This window comes from Quercus lobata, chromosome 1 (genome assembly GCF_001633185.2).
Source record: "Quercus lobata isolate SW786 chromosome 1, ValleyOak3.0 Primary Assembly, whole genome shotgun sequence".
Taxonomy (NCBI): Eukaryota; Viridiplantae; Streptophyta; class Magnoliopsida; order Fagales; family Fagaceae; genus Quercus; species Quercus lobata.
Genome location: NC_044904.1, coordinates 2,956,942 through 2,963,772, shown reverse-complemented (window position 1 = coordinate 2,963,772; position 6,831 = coordinate 2,956,942).

Below are 6,831 nucleotides of genomic sequence, written 5' to 3'. Positions count from 1 at the left end.
TGAAATAGATTTGACATGACTTTAATATATGCGCCATAGGCTTTGAAATGGATTTGACATGATTTTAATATATGGCTTCTACCTTTGATTAATAGCTTTATATACTATGTGCTCGTTTGGATAGAGCATTTTTTTTGTTGCGTTTTCATTGTTGCGTTTCACTCCTTTTTCTTTTTTTTTCTTTTACATTTCACGCGTTTTGCTGAACCAGGGGACAAACAGCACTGTATCTGTACTGTAGCGGCGCTGTAGCGGTACTGTAGCAGTACTGTTTATGGGACCCACAGCCACTTTATTCATTAAAAAATATTAAAAATGGGTCTCACGGTACTATTTATACATTTAAAAATTATTTTGCTACAGTGTTTTCAGTTTTCAGTTTTCAGTTTCAACAACAATAAGTTCAATCCAAACACACCCTATGTTGATCAGATAGGTTTATATATATATATATATATATATAATGTTAAGGTCAGTAGATGTCCAGCGGCATCAAGAGAGCATTCTAGCACTAGATTGAGATTAAAGCTATCTCACGTGACTTTCAATGTTAAGTTGTATATATATATATATATTGTAAGGCTGAATTTAATCAACCATGTGTTGACTTTATTCTGTGACAACTTTGCTTATAATACAGCACTTAGAAACCCTGTATTTAGGTGGGAATCATGTAAGGGTAGTGTGTGAGAGAGTGTGAAGAAATGCTCAAGACAGTGCAGTGAAGCAGAGACTTGCGGCTAGGACTCGCGGGTGGCTCGCGGCTTGCAAGCCGCTAAAAGGTGCGCACGCGCAGAGCATGCAAGGAAGCTAAACAGTCATGCCACCTGGAGCACTACAGGACAAAAATCCAGACTGGCCATTAAGTTAGCTCGCGGCTTGAACTCGCGACTCAGTCAAGTTGCGAGGTCAAGTCGCCAGCCAGCCCTGTTTTTGGAAAAACTAACTCTTCGCATTCTATTCTCACACCAGTATAAATACCCCTCATTCCCACAAAATATTGGTGGCTATTCAGAAAGAAAAACCCTAAGAGAGGTTTCTTCAAAACACCCACCCAATTAGAGAGAGCTACTCATTCTTAGAGAGAAACCTTTGTAGTCTCTTCTCATTCCCTCTCTCATTGTCATACCTATTGAGAGGAGATTTCTATCCAAACACTACCCACACCAATTTAGAGTGTTGAGTGTTTTTGGAGCTTTGGGAAGCATTGGAGGATGCCAAAGATGGCGGATGCTACGGTTTAGTAGCGGAATCCGGTAAGCTAGAAAAGAAAAAGGTTCGGCGCAACCTCGTTGGAGCAAGAAGCTTGGAGGGCTTAGGTACATCGGGTAGATTAGGCTTGGAGGGTCTATTGCTGTTCATGTATCCCAACTACATTTTCTAGTGGATTATTGACCGCTTGGAGGGTGGCGGAGAGGTTTTATGCCGAGGGCTTCGGTTTCCTCTTTATATAACACATCGTGTGTTGTCCTTGTGTTTACATCTCTCTTCCCTTAATCTTTGCCTTTTATTTTCTACTGTGGTTGTGATTTTAATATGGCTTAGATTGTTTTCCAATTCTATTCTATAGCTTTTGTTCATTTTCCGCACACTAGTTGTTTGACATAAAACTTGAATTGGTTATTTTATAATTTAGGGGTCCAAACGTTTAAGGGTGTTTATACACATTTTTGAACTTTCATATATATATATATATATATATATATTTTATTTATATTTATAACGTTAGAGTCAATGGACATCCAATGGCATCAAGAGGGAATGCTAAGCAACAAATTATGGCAATACGTGGCTTCCAATAGTAAATTTGATAGTTAAGTGAATAAATGGAGGATTTTGGATATATTAATATTGTTTAGGATAAAACCGTTAATAAGTGTGAAAATAAATTTTGAAGTGGGAAATTGTGTATTAATGAACTTATTTTTGGTATTGCTAGGTTCTTATTCTACTGAATTGTTGTGATTCAAGGGAGATTGATTTCCTTTATTTTTGCAACTAAAAGGTAAGTGGTGTTTACTAATTTTGGGGGTTTTCCCAAAACAGTGTTGATTATTAAACTATTTTATATGAAAGAAATATGTTGATCTTCAGTGTTGATTATTAAACTATTTTATATGAAAGAAATATGTTGATCTTCTATATATAAATAAATATTTTACAAATGTTTGATGTGCACATTGGCTATTCGTTTTATGAAAAACTTGTGGGACAACCTAAATTTATTTAAACTTGTATGTGTGAATATGTCTTTATATTTTGAGAAATATGAATGAATTATTTTGTGAGCATATTGATAATTCTACTGAATTGTTGTGATTCAAGGGAGGTTGATTTCCTTTATTTTTGCAACTAAAAGGTAAGTGGTGTTTACTAATTTTGGGGGTTTTCCCAAAACAGTGTTGATTATTAAACTATTTTATATGAAAGAAATATGTTGATCTTCTATATATAAATAAATATTTTACAAATGTTTGATGTGCACATTGGCTATTCGTTTTATGAAAAACTTGTGGGACAACCTAAATTTATTTAAACTTGTATGTGTGAATATGTCTTTATATTTTGAGAAATATGAATGAATTATTTTGTGAGCATATTGAATATGTTTTGAAAACCTATGACAAATCATGATTAGAAACTCAGTATGGTATTTAGTCCTTAGTAAGGGACAATCATACTGTAGCTAGTCCTTAGCAAGGGACGGTCCCAGAAAAGGGGACAATGCACATTTGATAGCTCCTTAGCAAGGGAGTATACTATTGAGGATCCAAAAAGGAAGCTCCTTAGCAAGGGAGTGCACCTTTAGGTTCCAAAGGAGCCTTCCTTAAGAAAAAGGGATGGAAAGGAGGTTCTAGTCCTAAAAGGGGACAGCACAACCCTGTCAACGGGGCGTAAACGTTGACCACGAGAAAAGCCTAGGAAATTGTTTATATGATGGTATATATATTTTGATGGCTCACAATATAAAGATATTATTTTCTTTTACATGAAATAGTTGATGACAAAATATTGATGAGTTACAAGTTATGAATTTGTTGAAAAAAATTATTTATTTGAAAAGTTTGTTCCCACACCCCAATGTTAGTGAATTCCACTTATTGAGTTATCTCACCCCCTTTTATTTCCCAGTACAGATACATTAGATGGATTACTGGAGTAGAGATTCTTGGGAGACAGAAATTACAAACTATTTTTGTGGAACTGAGGATTTTATTATTATTTTATGGCATTAAACATTGTGTTGGAGAATTATTTTGAGGATGTTTTGTATTTGGTGAATTAGAACTTTGACTTTTGTAATCAGATTCAAGGTTACTAGTTTCTTTTATTTAATATTTTTTATGGATTATTCAGATTAAATAGACTTTTATTGCCTATGATTTTGAGGCGTTACATATAAGATAGGAGGAAGAGCTGGTTATTTAAAAAAATTTATTAATTATATAATATATTTTAAATATATGAATGGGTCGGGTCGGATTTGGTAGGTTTGAAATTTTATGACCCAAACCCAACCTAACCCGCTATCAAAAAATTTGTTGTAACCCACCCCAACTCACCAAGCCCTAAAAATTGACCTAACCCCGCGGGTTGGGTTGAATCGGGTCAGTTTTGACGGATTGGCTACACACCCCTACATGGAATTACCACTGGGAACAAAGACTAGCTCTAGTCTTTATGTAGTTTTCTTTATTTGTCAATAAAGCCTTTTATTCAAAAAATAAATAAAGGACCAACTCCAATTTGGTGGTTCTGTTAAGGCGCCTTTAAGGCATCTGTTAATAGATCATTTTAGAAAAATTTTAATTTATGAAAGATATAAAAAATGGTAAAAATAAAAGTTATTTTTTTTTCTCATAAAAAGTTTCTAAAATAATTCTTAAACCAATACCTTTAGAGCATCCATTAACTTTTCCCTCAAAAAAAAAAAATCATCCAATTCCAACCCATTACCTAGCAATGAGTCACAATAATTTTACTTCTACCCAAAAAAAAAAAAAAATTACAATATTCCAATGGTATGGCCCACCACAATCTCTAATTTAATAATTTTTTAATAATGTGTCATGTTAATTTAGAAATGTTGTAAAATTATTGTGACTTTTTGTTGCCTCAATAGCATTACTCATAAGTCATAACACTATTAATATGTATTATTAACATGACTCATTAATGAGCCGCAGGAAAATAACTTCAAATTATTTTAAAGCTAAACATTTCCTTACTCTTATAGTTGGCTTCAAAATTTTAAGATTAACAATGATTATTTTATGCATAAAATATTTATATTTAATTAATTTAAAATTTAGAATTTTACAAAATATACAAAATATGAATATATGGATAAAAAAGCATATAACATACAATCAATATAAATATGACTAATAAAAAAAAACATAAATATAACTTTTTTTTAGAAGAATATAAATATGACTTGATCCTACTATTTAATAAATTCTTTTAATACATGCGTAAAATGGCACAGAGTTTAGCCTTAAATTAGTTTTGAGCTATTTCCTCCAACCTACTACATGATAATTTATAAGACCATTCATATGTATTAAATAAACAATTCACATGATTCATTAAAAAAATCACATAAACAAAATTACACATGAATAATCTATTCAATCACCTATAAGGGTGGCAATTCGTGTTAGGAGGTTGTGAACGTGTCGTGTCGAGGTAAGGGAAATTAAATACATTGTTTAACCCTAACCCAACCCATTTAATAGCTGTGTCAAAACCCCTCAATCCAAACACTATTTAGTGCAACACAACCCATTTAATAGATAATCTAAGAAAAATAAAGGTTTAGGGACTTAAGATTTTTAATGAATAATTTATCAATAAACCATTAAAAAATTTTAAAGTACTCAATTATATTTAGAATTCAAATTTATGTTAGATAAAAATAACATTTACTTATATTAATTAAGTCATGTCATGAGGGTAATTGCAGGTTAAGCAAGTCAACACAAAATTGACAAGTTATTAATTGTGTTAAAGCATGCCCACTCATTTTGACATGAACCCAATGACACTAAACGCTAATTCACAAAAAAAATCCTATTGTATTCATGGGTTATGTCATACATTGTCACCCCTAATCGCCACATAGTGGGTTAAAGGAAGATAAATCCAAACTAGCAACAACCATTTCATTTGACATGAGTATTTTTTATTTTTCAATGGACTTACATATTTCATTAATGGAATTTGTTTGTAGTGAGTACTAGCTCAAATTAATTATTTGTTGTTCAAAAATTCTTGTTTAGGCATTTCATATTATCCATACATAATGTTTTGATATAAGATATCAATTCTTCCATGTTTCAGCAGTAGTAAGAATATTGTTCCATGGAGTTAGGGTCCAAAATATGGAAGAAAGAGGTGTTTCTACGACTCTACTACTTAGTTAATTATGTTCTGCTTAATTCCTATTTCATGGCCACATATCTTTTAGGCTATGGAGTTGAACTTTTTCCTATTGAGGAAATTTTTGTTGGTTTTAGAGAAAAGTTAAGAAATTAGTTAACAATAGAATTCATTAAATATAAAAGTGAAATTTTAATTGGGAGGCCACAAAAGGGCAGGTGTTGTAGATCCACAATCATAGTACAATAAAAATAACATAACAATCTGATTTTACTCTGAATTTTTTATTTATTTAAAATCTTCTCCTATAAAATTTTATCGTTTTATATTTCTTTTAATTACTTAATAATATATGATTTCATCTTTTCACAAATAATGGTTCCGTATTGGGAATTGGCTCTTTCTTCTTCGAACTTTAAATGGGTATTGTAATGCTTGGCGTTCAAATGGGGATCTAAGTCCTACAAAAAAAAGGGGGATCTAAGCATATCAACCACGCTTGGTGCCAAAAAAATTAGATCAATCAAGGAGATGGTCCATCAAATATGTGTTAGGACTTAGGACTCTTTATACCCATCTATCTCAAAACTAAACTTCCAAGGTTCAGTTCGACAAGGCTGTTTCCTTCAAAATAATAATAAAATTTCCAATTGATGGTTGGGGTAAAAAAATTTAAATCCTGGATATTTTTATTGAAAATACAAGAATATATCAACCTGTTGAGCTCTATAGACTATGTAACCATCCCTATTTTATTAGAGTAATGATTATCATACACACTTCTTATTACACACTCATTGTATACATACTTCCACATGGACTAAAATTGTATTTTCAAAACATTATTTTACAATTTTAACTATAGTGTCAAAAGGGGGTGTGTTCGGAGTGTAATAAGGAAAATTCTTAGATATTCTCAAATCATGAAAAAATAATACTCTTTCTTCTCATATTTATAATGGACTTTACTATAAATTTAATAAGTGAACTCTATTATAAATGTAAGATGAAAAAATACTATTCTCCACGTTGTGAAAATATCTAAAAATTAATCGTGCAATAAAATTTTCTATTTTATTTAACATGGTCCTGCCTGACAATTTGTGGCTTAAATTATTTCAGTACACAAGCCGACTTTAACTTTTGTGTTTTGGTATCTGTCTGTCACTTGTGCGTCACCTTTTGTTTTAACCTTAAACCGACTTATGTGCAGGGGCGGAGGGAGGGTGGGCCAGGGGGGCACCTGCCCCCCTGAACTTCCAAATTTTTACTAATAATGGCAGTAGCATTGAAATGTATTATTTGCCCCTCTACACAAAAGCCAAAAAACTTTTCTATTTATTGGGAATAACATACTGCTACATGGTTCAGAATTCAGCAGCCTTAACTAGAGCTCTGAGACTACTACATAACTCTAATATAGAACTATGGATCCCACCTAGTAGCCAT